Source organism: Eubalaena glacialis, chromosome 9 (genome assembly GCF_028564815.1).
Source record: "Eubalaena glacialis isolate mEubGla1 chromosome 9, mEubGla1.1.hap2.+ XY, whole genome shotgun sequence".
NCBI lineage: Eukaryota > Metazoa > Chordata > Mammalia > Artiodactyla > Balaenidae > Eubalaena > Eubalaena glacialis.
In genome coordinates, this window is record NC_083724.1 from 48,277,810 (window position 1) to 48,294,689 (window position 16,880).

The 16,880-nt window shown below is 36.4% G+C and overlaps 1 protein-coding gene across 1 annotated transcript in view; it reads right to left on the reverse strand.

Annotated features, from left to right (window-relative positions):
- Window positions 1–16,880, reverse strand: part of TMC1 (transmembrane channel like 1) — a 387,946-nt gene that overhangs the window by 359,452 nt on the left and 11,614 nt on the right. The window contains exon 2 of the mRNA XM_061200342.1: window positions 16,078–16,261. The gene's annotated coding sequence lies outside the window, so the exon portion shown is untranslated. The remainder of the gene's footprint in view (window positions 1–16,077; window positions 16,262–16,880) is intronic.

Below are 16,880 nucleotides of genomic sequence, written 5' to 3' on the forward strand. Positions count from 1 at the left end.
TAGCCAGACTCATCAAGAAAAAAAGGGAGAAGACTCAAATCAACAGGATTAGAAATGAAAAAGCAGAAGTAACAACTGACACTGCAGAAATACAAAGGATCATGAGAGATTACTACAAACAACTATATGCCAATAAAATGGACAACCTGGAAGAAATGGACACATTCTTAGAAAAGCACAACCTTCCAAGACTGAACCAGGAAGAAATAGAAAATATACACAGACCAATCACAAGCACTGAAATTGGAACTGTGATTAAAAATCTTCCAGCAAACAAAAGCCCAGGACCAGATGGTTTCACAGGCAAATTCTATCAAACATTTAGAGAAGAGCTAACACCAATCCTTCTCAAACTCCTCCAAAATATAGCAGAGGGAGGAACACTCCCAAACCCATTCTACGAGGCCACCATCACCCTGATACCAAAACCAGACAAAGATGTCACAAAGAAAGAAAACTACAGGCCAATATCACTGATGAACATTGATGCAAAAATCCTCAACAGAATACTAGCAAACAGAATCCAACAGCACGTTAAAAGGATCATACACCATGATCAAGTGGGGTTTATCCCATGAACGCAAGGATTCTTCAGTATACGCAAATCAATCAAGGTGATACACCATATTAACAAATTGAAGGAGAAAAACCATATGATCATCTCAATGGATGCAGAAAAAGCTTTTGACACAATTCAACACCCATTTATGATAAAAACTCTCTAGAAAGTTGGCATAGAGGGAACTTACCTCAACATAATAAAGGCCATATATGACAAACCCACAGCCAACATCATTCTCAATGGTGAAAAACTGAAACCATTTCCTCTAAGATCAGGCACAAGGCAAGGTTGTCCACTCTCACCATTATTATTCAACATAGTTTTGGAAGTTTTAGACACAGCAATCAGAGAAGAAAAAGAATAAAAGGAATCCAAATCGGAAAAGATGAAGTAAAATTGTCACTCTTGCAGATGACAAGATACTACACATAGGGAATCCTAAAGAGGCTACCAGAAAACTACTAGAGCTAATCAAGAATTTGGCAAAGGAGCAGGATACAAAATTAATGCACAGAAGTCTCTTGCATTCCTATACACTAATGATGAAAAATCTGAAAGAGAAATTAAGGAAACACTCCCATTTACCATTGCAACAAAAAGAATAAAATACCCAGGAATAAACCTACCTAAGGAGACAAAAGACCTGTACGCAGAAAACTATAAGACACTGATGAAAGAAATTAAAGATGATACAAACAGATGGAGAGATATACCATGTTCTTAGATTGGCAGAATCAACACTGTGAAAATGACTATACTACGCAAAACAATCTACAGATTCAATGCAATCCCTATCAAACTACCAATGGCATTTTCCATAGAACTAGGACAAAAAACTGCAGTTTCTATGGAAACAGAAAAGACCCAGAATAGCCAAAGCAATCTTGAGAAAGAAAAACGGAGCTGGAGGAATCAGGCTCCCAGACTTCAGACTATATTACAAAGCTATAGTAATTAAGACAGTATGGTACTGGCACAAAAACAGAAATAGAGATCAATGGAACAGGATAAAAAGCCCAGAGATAAACCCACGCACATATGGTCACCTTATTTTTGATAAAGGAGGCAAGAATATACAATGGAGATAAGATAGCCTCTTCAATAAGTGGTGCTGGGAAAAGTGGACAGCTACATGAATGAAATAAAAATAAATACAAAATATTTTAAAAAATAATTTTAAAAAATAAAAATAAAAGAATGAAATTAGAACACTCCCTAACACCATACACAAAAGTAAACTCAAAACGGATTAAAGACCTAAATGTAAGGCCAGACACATAAAACTCTTAGAGGGAAACATAGGCAGAACACTCTATGACATAAATCACAGCAAGATTCTTTTTGACCCACCTCCTAGAGAAATGGAAATAAAAACAAAAATAAACAAATGGGACCTAATGACACTTAAAAGCTTTTGCACAGCAAAGGAAACCATAAATAAGACAAAAAGACAACCCTCAGAATGGGAGAAAATATTTGCAAATGAAGCAACTGACAAAAGATTAATCTCCAAAATTTACAAGCAGCTCATGCAGCTCAATATCAAAGAAACAAACAACCCAATCCAAAAATGGGCAGAAGACTAAATAGACATATCTCCAAAGAAGATATACAGATAGCCAACAAATACATGAAAGGATGCTCAACATCACTAATCATTAGAGAAATGCAAATCAAAACTACAATGAGGTATCACCTCACACCAGTCAGAATGCCCATCATCAAAAAATCTACAAACAGTAAATGCTGGAGAGGGTGTGGAGAAAAGTAAACCCTCTTACACTGTTGGTGGGAATGTAAATTGATACAGCCACTATGGAGAACAGTATGGAGGGTCCTTAAAAAACTAAAAATAGAACTACCATATGACCCAGCAATCCCACTACTGGGCATGTATCCTGAGAAAACCATAATTCAAAAAGAGTCACGTAACACAATGTTCACTGCAGCACTATTTACAATAGCCAGGACATGGTAGCAACCTAAGTGTCCATCCACAGATGAATACATAAAGAAGATGTGGAACATATATACAATGGAATATTACTCAGCCATAAAAAGAAACGAAATTGAGTTATTTGTAGTGAGGTGGATGGACCTAGAGACTATCATACAGAGTGAAGTAAGTCAGAAAGAGAAAAACAAATACCGTATTCTAACACATATATATGGAATCTAAAAAAAAAAAAAATGGTTCTGAAGAACCTAAGGGCAGGACAGGAATAAAGACACAGATGTAGAGAATGGACTTGAGGACACAGGGAGGGGAAAGGGTAAGCTGGGACGAAGTCAGAGAGTGGCATGGACATATATACACTACCAAATGTAAAATATATAGCTAGTGGGAAGCAGCCACATAGCACAGGGAGATCAGCTCGGTGCTCTGTGACCACCTAGAGGGGGGGGATAGGGAGGGTGGGAGGGAGACACAAGAGGGAGGAGATATGGGGATATATGTATATGTATAGCTGATTCACTTTGTTATAAAGCAGAAACTAACACACAATTATAAAGCAATTATACTCCAATAAAAATGTTAAAAGAAATGGGAAAAAATATCTATGTTACTGTTTCAGTTAAATTAAATTCCATATTTTAGGTTCACTAGTAGACTTTACAATATATAGGATTAAAGGAGCAAATGTTTTTGCAATTCAAGTTTAAAAAACCAGGTTTTTATAGTTTTGTGTATTTAGATGTACATTTTTTAAATTTTATTTTATTTATTTATTTTTGGCTGTGTTGGGTCTTCATTGCTGCACGCAGGCTTTCTCTAGTTCCAGTGAGTAGGGGTTACTCTTCATTGCAGTGCACGGTCATCTCATTGTGGTGGCTTCTCTTGTTGCAGAGCACAGGCTCTAGGCCCGCAGGCTTCAGTAGTTGCAGCACACTGGCTCAGTAGTTGTGGCATGCGGGCTCAGTAGTTGTGGCTCACGGGCTCTAGAGCGCAGGCTCAGTAGTTGTGGCACACGGGCTTAGTTGCTCCGTGGCATGTGGGGTCTTCCCGGACCAGGGCTCGAACCCATGTCCCCTGCATTGGCAGGCGGATTCTTAACCACTGCGCCACCAGAGAAGCCCTAGATGTGCATATTATTTCTCCTAAAATAGGGACAGACCTGTCGTTTAGAAGATGCCAAAAAGATACTGAAAAAAATCCTTACTAGCGATGGAATCAATCCTATTTCTCAGTAAACTGGTGTTTACAGATACAGATTTTGCTCTTTCTGTTGGGGAGTGGGCTGTGTGGTGGGGGAGCAGTGGAACTGAAGGATTTGCAAATAAACGTAAGAACTAAGTGTTTTTGAAAAGAAACCTTGAGGATCACCCAGTCCAATGAAGTTTTTCTTCATTCAAGAGGTGACAGTAAGCATTTCAATTTCAGAGCAGAGTTCTTGCTATACCATACAGTATTCTCTAGTTTGCTAAGAGGTGGAACCCCCTAGAAGTCAATGTTTTTTGTGGAAACCTATTAAAATGCTGATATATTTATGTCTGCCCTGGGAACCAAAACTTTTACTTGTAAAAAATATGATTCTATTATATTCATATGTTATATTTAACCTCAACATATCCAGGGGGGGAAATGTTGTTAAACTAAACACAATGACTTATTTCAGAGGTTTTGTATTAACATTTGTATGCTACCTACACATGTGGTTTCCTGAGCTCATCAGCAAATAAGCAGTATAAGATGGCAAAGATTTAAGAAAAATTTAGGGTGTGAACTTAAATGTAGAAATTCCAAGTTTACTATATTTTTTTCTAAAACTAAGATGAGACCATGCAAATATCTAGTCACTACATTGTATACCTGAAACTAATATAACATGTCAATTGTAACTCAAGTTTAAAAAAAAAAAAGATGAGACCAACGTTACTTCATGCCAGCCTTGGTGAATCTGCACCCCCTTGAAGCCTAGTTCAGTTTTTTGAAATTCTAAGTTGGTTCTCATTTGGTATAGTAGAGATAAAACATTTGAATGACTATTTTTGTTTTGTTTTCAATCCACTGTGCTAAAATCATGTGGTTACTGCGTGTACCTTATGTTCTTTAAAAGATGGTTTTAAATGAAAATGTTTTGAGACTATAAGAAGTCTTAATGCTTTTGGGCAATTACCACAATAAAACTAATTTTGAAAAGTGCTCGATTAAAAGACAATTGAGGGACTTCCCTTGTGGCGCAGTGGTTAAGAATCCACTTGTCAATGCAGGGGACACGGGTTAGAGCCCTGGTCCAGGAAGATCCCACATGCCACGGAGCAACTAAGCCCGTGCGCCACAACTACAGAGCCTGCACTCTAGAGCCGGCAAGCCAAAACTACTGAAGCCCGCGCGCCTAGAGCCCATGCTCCGCAACGGGAGAGGCCACCTCAATGAGAAGCCCGCACACCGCAACAAAGACCCAACACAGCCATAAATAAATAATTAATTAATTTTTTAAATAAATAAATTTATTTTAAAAAAATAAATAAAAGACAATTGAATGTGGGAAGTGACTGTTAAAAGGATATTTGAGTGGACATATTGACTCTTCTTGATTTCAAAAGTATTCTGTACGTATGAGAATTGTCTATGATATAATTCCGAGTAGAAAAATAATGCTGCAGATTTCATTTCACACGTGAACTTTTCTTAAAAAGAAAGACAGCACTGGAACAAAATAAAAGTTTTTAAAACAACTTACTCCAAGTGGTAAGGGAAGAACTTTCAGTTTTTATTTAATAGACTTCCATATTATTTAACCATTTTGTGTGCCATATAAAGTGCCACATAAAACATTGTTTACAAATAAAAAATTATATCAACTCGGTAGAGTGAATCTTTAAAAAGCTGTTGTTTGGTATTCTACTCTTGGATTACTTTCCCTTCATAATCAAACCTTTGCTTCTCACATGGTGGGTCCTCAATAAATACTTTTGAGATTGAACACTGGGTTTTTTTTTTTTTGCCTATAAAAATAGCAATTTTAGATATGCAACCTAATTGTAGCTGCTCAGTGAATAAACGACAATGTTGAAAAGAACAACTGAAAATGTAGGCCCCAGATTAGTGATGGCTCTGAATCCTAAAGGCAGTGCCTAAAATATCAAATGTCTCAACTAAAAGTAAGGACAAATTTGGGAATAAGCTAGAGAGCCTCTTAAAATTCCAGAGTGTAAATTCCCAACTTATCTCCCTAGTTTTCAAATTTATAAATGAATATATTTTCAAAGTCTCTACAAGCTGAAGGATTCTAAATCTAGGCCAAATAACTGATTACAACAAAAAGAGTGTTGGTTAAATATATTTTCTTTCCTTTTCTAGTGATGAACAAATAAGAGGACCTAAGCTAAATTTGTAACATTACAATTTTTTCAGAATGTGAGCTAAATAATAAGTTCTTAAAGAACAGATAGATTTTCAAGGCAAGTTGTGAATTCTCTTTCTTGCATCCCTTCAGAAGTAAGACAGAAGTGACTTTGTGTGGCTACATGACTTGGGTCCAGTTCTGCTTAGAAGCTGGTGGGAGAGATAACTGGTACTCTGAGGCTATAGTTGCTTAATGTGATAAGAAAGTTCTAGTGCATCTAATGCATCCATGCTGATTTTCCCCTCTACAAACCAGCATTTTAAGTCAGAGAGTGTCATTTTCACAAGCTTGAGCCAGCCTACATTTCCATTATTATGAATGCTCATAATTAAAACTGGAAAGAACATTTCAGTAAAAATTTTTTAAAATAAATTTAAAAAAATAAAATTGGGCTCATAATTTAAAAAACTGGAAAGAACAGTGGAAATGTAACATCTCAGAAGCATTATGCAATTGGGTAGAGTAAAAGGTAAGGAGGGTTCCTCGGGAAACTAAAAAGTGCTGGATTTTCTACCATTTCTGATATATAAATATAGTACTAGGAAGAAGAAGTATGAACACATAAGATACTCTAGGCCTGGTTTATTGATATAACATTAGGTTGACCTCTACAAAAATACTTATTAGGAATGTCATAATAATAATCATGGATATAATAACTGTTTACAGTTATAATTACAGGTTGGACCAATGCAACCTCCAGGCAAACAAAGATTTTGGAGCAGCATCATCCTCTCCACAAGCTGATATCATATGCATTTGTATGTGTTCAATGTTCAAATGGTTTGGGAACTTCATTTTCAAAAGGCAATTTCAAGACCTAAAATTGTTTTCCTCTATTTAAAAAAAAAATATGTTTGAGAGAACCAGCTAGAGAGTTACCAACTAATTCATGTAGCAGGTATTTCTTTAAGTATTTACTTAAATACCAGTGCCTGGTACCATGATGAGCACTGGGACACAGAAATGGAAAAACAAACATGGTTTGATGATTATGCCAGCTCATATATAAAACATGTTCATTAATATGACACATTACCTATGGGGGGAAATAACATACTTTCAAAAGCGATTTTCTGCCTCTGGTTTAGCAGAAGGTGCTAAACCACAAAAATTCACAATTCTGTGCACACACAAAAATTCACAATTTCTTCAGTATGAGTGTGGAAATGTACATATTATTTTGGCCTTTGAAAGAGAATTGTTATTAAAATTTTAATGATAATAACTACTGTTTATTGAGTACCATTATTGGGCCTGTATTTAATATTAACTCTTTTAAACAACCCTGAAAGTAGGTATTATTTCCATTTTATGGATGATTTATGTTGAGAAGCCCCTCCCAGAATAAGCCCATGATATTCTGAACAATTTGTAGTTCCAGAGCAGCAGCTGCAGCTCATTTTAAAAGATGAAACAATAGTGACCATTTACTGAACATTTACTCTGTCCTTGTACTGTTCTAGGTCCTTTACATTTATTGTTTCATTGCATTCTCACAACAACCCTACACGATACATAATAATGTATAGATGTAGCAACCGAGGCTCAGAGAGGCTAAGCAATGTGCCCTAAATCACATAGCCAGTGAATGACCACCTAGCAGAGTTACCAACCTGGGGCTCTCTGACCCTCAAACACTTACTCTCTCCTCTCTAAAATATCCCCACACTCTACTGACATCCACTTCTCCAACCTCCTTTCATGCTCTGTCCTCTGCCTGAAATGGTCTCCTCTGCCTAACTCCCTCTCATTCTTCAAGGTCAAATGCAGATATTCCCTTTTCAGTCCCAACCACCCCAGGCAAAATTTGTAATCATAGCACATGTTTTTGCTACTAGTCTAGCACTTATCACATATTATTGTAATTATTTGTATGTATTTCTCTCCCAGGGAGGTTAAGAAGACCTTGAGTGCAAAAAATTGTTTATTATTCATTTTTGAGTTCCCAACACATAGTAAACAGCTTGGCACGTAGACTGACACCCTAAGTTATTAGGTGGCAGACCTAATAACTCACACAAGCCTGCTGTAAATTAAAAGAACCTCTAAAAAAGTGACAAAAACAATCCTCCTGCCTTTATCTGTGAACCATATTTTTTTTGTATGTTTTTATTTGTCTGTTTAAAAGACCCTCAGAAAAGTAAATTTCACTACCTCTACACCCTCTCTATTTGTCATTCTCCTAACAGGTCATTCTAGCCTGTTCCTGCATGTTTCTGCCCTCTGAGAAAATTGTGCCTTCTCCTAGTTCAGAAAACACAAAATAGAATTTTCACAAAATCTGTCTTAATTTTGCCTGTTTCCTGGTTAACTAAGCTATACATGGCACAGAACTTCTCTCTGGATTCTCATCACAGCGATAGGCCTTTTTCTTGCCAGTGAGAAATGTGATGACCACAAGGGAGTCTACTAGTGCCAGAAGGAAGGAGCACACTGAAAAATGGTGCATGGTTTAGCCCTTCAAACAGAGCAAATGCATTTTTGTTTACCAATGTTTTATTTTCCTGTAAGGAGATAAGTAAATGTTTTGATTCCTGATTAACAGATTGGAAAGCAAAGATATAGAAAGAGTAAATTATTTGGCCTAAATCCTATTGTCCTAGAGTTTGGAATTTAATACAAAAGTTTTTACCTTCCAGCCTGCACTCAAACTCAAGGCCAAATTTTCAGAAAATGGATTGTAGCTCTATTATTTTCTTTATCAAGACAATCAGGTCATCCCTTTAAATAACTCCTTTCTGCTTTAGAAGTGATATTAATAGACAATTATCCTAAAAACTTATATGCAAAACAGGCTAATAAAAAGATCTGGCTTTTTTTAAAGTTTACACTGAATAGAAATATAGATAATTGGCAGCGCTGTCTGGACAAAGAGTTATAGCTTTGTGGTATAAACACATAGACTGCATGTCCAAATTAGCTCAAGAAATTTCCCATTTCTTAGAGGGCAAGCTGGCTGCCAGCTCTCTAAGAGAGAAAAACACACCCTCTTAGAACATGAATCATTACATAGCACATAAAGCAAGTGTGTGAACACACACACAAACACATACACACACAGAGGCATTTTAAATAATTGCGTGAGACTTTACAAAATATCGCTTCACCACATATAAGGTACACATTTTATCAACCAAGATCAGGTTGTCCTTTTCTCATCCATGCTGTCATAAAGGGTAGGCTATTTACCAATAGCATTGCTACATAAGAAGGCTCAAGATGTGCTGTAAACAGGGGTGCCAAACACACAGAGCAGATGACTCAGAACTGATTTTAGAGTACACACTTGTAGGCTGAACTTAGTGCCTGCAGCTGGTTATTTGTCAACCCTGTTTTAAAAACAGATTGGTTGACCTTTATGCCTAGAACTAGTTATCTTCTTTTTTTTTTTTTTTTTAAATAATTCTTTTATTTATTCATCCATTCATTAATTTTTTTTCAATAAATATTTATTGTTTGCCTACCATGTGTCTGGTGAACACAGGAGGCCCAATCCTGCCTTATGGGGTCATCAGGCAATTGCCATACTTTTTGCACAGGTATGCAGTGTGGGGAGTACAGGCTTCCCTGGGCTCTGAGGAGGAGCACCAGGCTTGGTTGGGGGCGGGGGGTGGTGGGTGGTCAAGGGAGGTTCTAATCCCAAAATTAGTAATTTTTAAAAAGCAAATAATTCACAAACTTTGGAAAAAATATCTGAGCCACTCCTTACTGTGACACAAATATTTTTTGAGTCCATACGCTGTGCTTACCCTGTGCCACTTGCTGTTCTGTGTGTAGGGATAAAGCAGACACAGTCCCTGCCCACATGGGGCTTATTATCAAGTGCATAGAACTAGTTATCTTCTAAATCCCATACCTGAAGTGCAACCTTCTTAGAGAAAGAAGACGTAATCAATGCTTTTAGCATAGGTGCACTAAGATGACCATTCTTTGGAAATGTGGATTGAAATTTTGAACAAGGACAGAGGTGAGCTCCCCAAGCTGAAACACAACAGAAAACCAGAGGCAAGGTGACCAGAAACGACAGTGGGCATTTGGATGGCTCCCATCCATGTCATAAATGAGTGCAGTGAGTGTCCTTATTCTTTTTATTGTAAATATTCAAAAGTACTGACAAATTACGATCAGATGGATAGCTTACAATTGAAAAAAGGCCAAAATAGTTCCAAAATCCAAAGGCAAAGGAAGCCAGATATCTCAACATGCGTGCCTAAAAAGCAAGTGTAGAGCACACAATAAAATATAAAAAGAAAACTTACAGGAATAATAAATGTGCTTTTTAACTGCCTTGAGACAACAGATTCCTCACAACAATCAGTTCTACGTTAGCTAGCAAAAAGAGCTACTGCGTTGGACCAAAGATTTTTTTTCCCCTTTATAAAAATTTCTGATTTCATCGTAAATGTTATGGCATCACTGTCCAAGGGTCTTGGAGTTTAATGCATATTTTTAGAAGTTAATTTAATAAAGTAAAACCACAACTTGCAAATTTCTTTTCTTTTAATATTGGAAGTATACTTGTCTATTTTATACTACTTTTTGAAAAGCTTTTTTTTTTTTTATAAATTTTTTTTTTATTTATTTATATTTATTTTTGGCTGTGTTGGGTCTTCGTTTCTGTGCGAGGGGGGCCACTTCATTTCTCCATTTGCGGCGAGCGGGGGCCACTCTTCATCGCGGTGCGCGGGCCTTTCACTGTCGCGGCCTCTCCCGTTGCGGAGCACAGGCTCCAGACTCGCAGGCTCAGTAGTTGTGACTCACGGGCTTAGTCGCTCCGCGGCATGTGGGATCTTCCCAAACCAGGGCTCGAACCCATGTCCCCTGCATTGGCAGGCAGACTCTCAACCACTGCGCCACCAGGGAAGCCCGAAAAGCTTTTTTTAATAAGGCATTTTTGGAAAGAATATTTTACATACTTTTTTCAGACTAACTCTACTTCTTTTTAATAAAAACTAATCCAAAAAAAGTAAATACAAACAAAGAATTAAAAAATAAATACATTCCCTATATTAAAAGCAACTTTTTTCTTGCATGGTTTATCAGTAAACTCAAAATACACTTAAGCTGATAATTAAAATGATCTATAATTGTCTTGTCTTCACTGTTAAAAAGTCCTAGGATAAAATAATGAGAACGTTTGATATTAAAAGCTGTGCTTCCACCCAAATACACTGCAACACTCCTGAAATGATAGGTAATGAGGACATTGTTTCCTTAGGTTGCTTCTTAGAAGCATCCATAATGCTGGGTTTTTGTAGAGGCGTAGACATTTTCTTTGTGTTATTGGTTGGTGATGGTGGTGATAGCTGTTTATGAAAGCCATCAGATATGGTTATTTATTAATACAGAAGCCTTTAAAATGCAATGAAGTCAGGAAAGATAAAAAGTCATCTTACAAATACAAACTTAACTCTTCTATCACAGTCCTAAATAACTGTACAAAAAGTGAGATTTGGCTATGAAAACAAAAAATCCTCGTCTCATTATTTCTATCCTTCTCAACGTTCTCACAAGTTATATGAAAAGCTACACGGAGAAAAGAAAGGATTTTTGACAATATTTTATTGAATACATAAAATAATTTTAATCAATATATAGCGTAATATAAAATAACTCACTCAAAAATTAAAATTCCTCAAATTAAGTTAACTCAGTCAATAAATGTATTTGTTTATAATCTGGGTGTCCAGTCATATAGATGTTTTTAAAATATAAGAATGTAAATATAATGTGATGGATTTTGTTGGTTATAAAATTAATAAGCATAAGCATAAAATAATCCATTATTTTTAAATGGAAAATACAGAACGGAAAACAATACTTTTACAGTTTGTTTTGGTTCTTATTTCTAAATAATATGTTTATCAATTTGGAGATTTTCTTATTAACTTCCTGTAACTGCAGAGGAGAACTGAGCTCATTACAAGACTCCACACCTCTCAATTTTCAGGATTATATCACTATTTTTAGTTTCACTATTCATTATCTTAAAATTTAAATAACTTCCTTACACCATGAATTTGTTTTTATTTAAATCTTTTTTTTTTTTTTGGTTTGGTGTGTAAAATATGTCACACATTCAGAAAGTCATAAAGCATAGATGTATTCTGAAGCAAACATCCATTGGCTGCTCAGATCAAGAAGAGCAATACCAGCCCCAAGAAGCTCCCTCCGTACTTTCCATGTCACAGCTCGCTCCCTTTTCCTTAAATGTAACTCTCTCCTGATTTTTTTGGTGTTCACTTCCTTGCTTTGGTGCTTTACATTTTTGCTATCTAAGAATACATCACTCAACATTACAGTCTAGCCTGTTTTTGAGTTTTAAATAAATGGAATTATGCATTATATATTCTTTTACATTAGCCTTTTCTAGCTCAATATAATGTTTATAAGATTAATTTATATTGTAGCATTCAGTTGTAATTCATTTTCATTGCTATATAGTATTTCATTGTATAATTATACCACAATTTATTAATACATTCTCCTGTCAATGGACATTTAGCTTGTTCCTATGTTGAAGCATATGAATAAAGCTGTTATAAACTTTCTTCTACGTGTCTCCTGGTACACGTGGGCATAGATTTCAGTTGGATATACACCTAAGAGAGGAATTGCTAGGTCACAAGTACAGTATGTTTAGTTTTAGTAAATAAAGTCAAACTACTTTCTAAATTGGTTAAACTAGTTTCCATTCCCACCAGCAGTTGTATGAGAGTTCCAGGTGCTCTACTTCCTTGGCAATCCTCACTATTTTGTCTTTTTAATTTCAGCCATTCTGATGCATATGTAGGAGCATCTCTTTGCATTTTTAATTTGCATTTCTCTGATGACTAATGAGATTGGGCACCTTATCATATGTTTCTTGACCTATTAGATATTTCCTGTTTTAAAGTGGCTGTTGAGTCTATTTGCCCAGTTTTCTATTGAATTGTATTTCTTACTGCGTTGTATGAGTTCTTCATATATTCTGGATATAGGCACTTTGTTAATTATATGTGTTCCAGATATCTCCTAATCTGCAGCTTGCCTTTTTACTATTTTAATTATTTTTAATATTCTTAATTTTACTGTAATCAAATTAATCAATCCTTACCTTTAAGGTTGGTGCTTCTTAATGTCCAATATGTTTAAAAATCATTCTCTCACGTTGAGATCATGAATCTATTCTTCTATATTATCTTCTAAAGCTTTATTGTTTTGCCTTTCATAGTTAAAGGATCTACAATTTACCTAGAATTGATATTTTTGTGTACAGTGTGAGTGGCTTAAGTTGGGTTTTTTTCCCAGATAGAGCATCCTCTTTTCCAGTGCTCAGCAATGTCATTTTTGTCATCAATGTTTAATTTTTTCGTTAATTTTCAACAGATTCTCTCGACTCCTTACTGTGTAAAATGAGGGTGTTCGTACCCTTACAGTTGCTTCCCCTTCCCTTGCCTACCTTTCATCTCCCAACATCTGTCAGCTAGAGCTTTACTTTAACATCATCAAAGCCGAGTGTTTATATTCTGTTCTTAATCAAGATTAACTCCTCCATGCTTTGTGCATAAGTTTATTTTAAAAGCTGATAACCAATAAACAAATTTTTTTTTACTGCAAAGAAAATTTTATTTTATATATTACTAGTCACGAATTTGTCATTAATTATTACATAAATGCTGCCTAGTGCCATTAACCAAATGGCATGACCATTTTATGTCTACAATTCACTTCTGTATTTACAAACATAATTTTCATGACTCAATAAACAAATTTTATATTATTACAACTATTCATTACATTATTCATCATAGAGCTAGAAAGTGTTAAAAATTACATTCTCTTGCCTATGTTGCTGATGTCACAATCCTTGTGCCACTCAAAGGAAAATACACTAGTGCCAAGATTAGAGTCTCCTCTCTTACATTTTACCAATTGCTGAAAAAATAATCACGTGTTAAACTGTTTTATATTTGGAACATGATGCTCTGGTAAAGTGTTTTGATCTACTTAGAGTTTCTGGTTATTCTTTTTTACCTTCTTAAGATTCATAGGCTTTTCCCACCATATCCTAATATCTTGCAACTTCTCATTAGCAGCAGCTATTATTTGAAAGTGATTCTTTTCTTTTCCTTGAAAACATTTTTCGGTAGCCCTGCCAATCTCTATCCTAAAGTAGACCAGTTTTCTTCCTTGGCCTACTACATAACTGTCATCCTTGGATATTGTTTCATTATTCTCTTAAACAAGTTTTTTTGTATAATATATGCCTGAGAAGAGGTAGACCAACTGTAAGGTTAGAGGGAGCACAACCCACACAGGACCACCCTCACGTGTGACATCGGTTGCAAGTTTGAGGGGTTCTCCAAATCATGCTCAGTTTTGATAATTCACTAGAAGGACTCACAGAACTCACTGAAAGCTATTATATTCATGGTTAAGAGTTATTGCAGAGGGGGCTTCCGAGGGGGCTTCCCAGGGGGCTTCCCAGGGGGCTTCCCTGGTGGCGGAGTGGTTGAGAATCTGCCTGCTAATGCAGGGGACACGGGTTCGAGCCCTGGTCTGGGAAGATCCCACATGCCGCGGAGCAACTAGGCCCGTGAGCCACAACTACTGAGCCTGCGCATCTGGAGCCTGTGCTCCACAACAAGAGAGGCCGCGATAGTGAGAGGCCCGCGCACCGCGATGAAGAGTGGCCCCCGCTTGCCGCAACTAGAGAAAGCCCTCGCACAGAAACGAAGACCCAACACAGCCAAAAATAAATAAATAAATTAATTAATTAATTAATTTTTTTAAAAAAGAGTTATTGCAGAGAAAGAATACAGATTAAAGTCAGCCAAGGGAGGAAATACAGAGAGTAGAGTCTGGGGAAATACCCAGTGCAGAGCTTCCATTGTCCTTTCCCCATAGAGTCAAGACACATTACTTCTCCAGTATTGATTTTTGACAATAAGCACAGACGCTTGCCAACCAGGGAAGTTCATTAGAGCCTCAGTATTTAGTTTTTACTGAGGCTCCATTACATAGGCATGATTGACTGCCCTCAAGGTCAATTTTAATCTCGTCTCCAGGTCCTCAAGGTGTGACTCAAAGTCCAACCTGGAATCACATCCATTACAGTTTGGCTGTGCCAAAGCCCCCAGGAAGACAATAACACCCCATCAGGCATGACATTCCAGGAGTTTAGAGATTACCTCCCTAAAGCTGGTGGCAAAGGCCAGACCTCTAGTGGGGTAAGGTTAAATTATTTATTAAGCAATCCTACATCTTCCCCTTTCTCGGTTTTCACCCTTTTTTTACAGGAGTACACCTTCAAGTAAAGGTTCATAGATGTAAATTCCCACTTTAAATCTTTAGTGTTCTGAGATTTCACAATGATATGTCTAAATACGGGCCTTTTTAAAATTTATCTGACTTGGCTTTTATGGACTGTTTGAATTTTAAAATCTCCCTTTAGCTCTGGAGATGTTATTTCTTTAACAATTCCTTCCCTCTACCAAGAGTGCTTTGTCTTTCTAGAATACCTACTAGTTGGCTATTAGACATCTTGAACTGATTTCCAGTTCTGAGTCCAAAGCTTCTCCAGGGTTCTTCACGGCAGCTTAGTGACTTCTATCCTTGCAGTCCACTTCTCTCATATTCTAGGGTGTTGTTTTCTCCTCTTCTTCCTCTCTGCTCCACTATAAACTTGATAAGGCATGTTTACCTTCTTCTCATCTACTCATGACCACTTATAATTCTCCCCATCTTTGTGGATTACAAATCTTTTTTATTCTCCTAATATTATTTTAAATTATTTCTGTGAGAGAGAAATAAATAAATGTGCTCACCTTGACATCGTGAACTAGAAACTGCCCTTATGAATTTAAAAACTATTTTAAAGACAGGTGGCTTTTATCTGCACAGTGTGTTTCCTGTGACTATATCAGTGGCATGACACCCAGCAATGAATGCATTCCCTGAGCCTCGATTACACAATTCCAGGACAAGAGCATCTTAGGAGAGGTATACACATAGAGCCTTATATGACACTTCTTCCTTTATCATATTACATACACAAGATATCACATTATAAATATTAAAAGGAAAAAAAATGACCTCAGTGACTTTATTTTTAAAATTTATTTTCAAAGCTGTTCCTATCTAAAGAAAAACAACAGAAAAAAAGTATAAAACTCTTACCAAGTTCCAGATGGCAGCTGTGGTGTACAAGAAAGAATGCTGGCTTTGGCATCAGAAGACCTGGGTTTGAGGCCTGGCTCTGCTTCTGTTGTCTCAGTAACTTTGATCCAGTTACTAAACTTTTCTGAGTCACAAATTTCTCTTCCATAAACAGACATGTGTCTGTCTCACCACTGTTGTGAGGCTGAAAACAAACAACAGACATGAAGGAACTTTATAAATTTCAATGTAAACAGAAAATAAAATACACTTTCCAAAAGACTATATTCTCCAAGGGAGGTTTTGTGCAGAACTCAACAGAATCTTTTAGGGGAAAAAAAAGGTCTACATCTCTGTGACCATCTTTTCTCAGACAAGGAAAAAAAAAAATCACTCAAAAATCACCTGAATTTTCCATGGGTTCCACCACATAGATAAACACGCCCACTGGAGATGATTGTAAACATAATTATAGACTCTAAAAATGGTATATAAAAACAAGTTCCTAATGTGGAGCTTATTCACTTACCCTGTCCTTCAGCAAACATACAATGAATGCCAACAATATTCCAAGCCCTTGAAACATTTTTTTAAAACATCAATTAGACCCAGTACTTTCACTCACTCAGAAAGCTTCCAGTTTGTAGGGGAGATCATGTATGTACCCTTATACCCATAGTACAGTATTGGGTATAACAAGTTACATATGCCTGCCGCAAACTAATAAGAAATGGTACTTCAGCCTTAAAAAATTAGTGGGTGATATTTCATTTCCCACCTATGAGAGTCACAAAATTCCAAAAGTGTGACAATATACACTACTG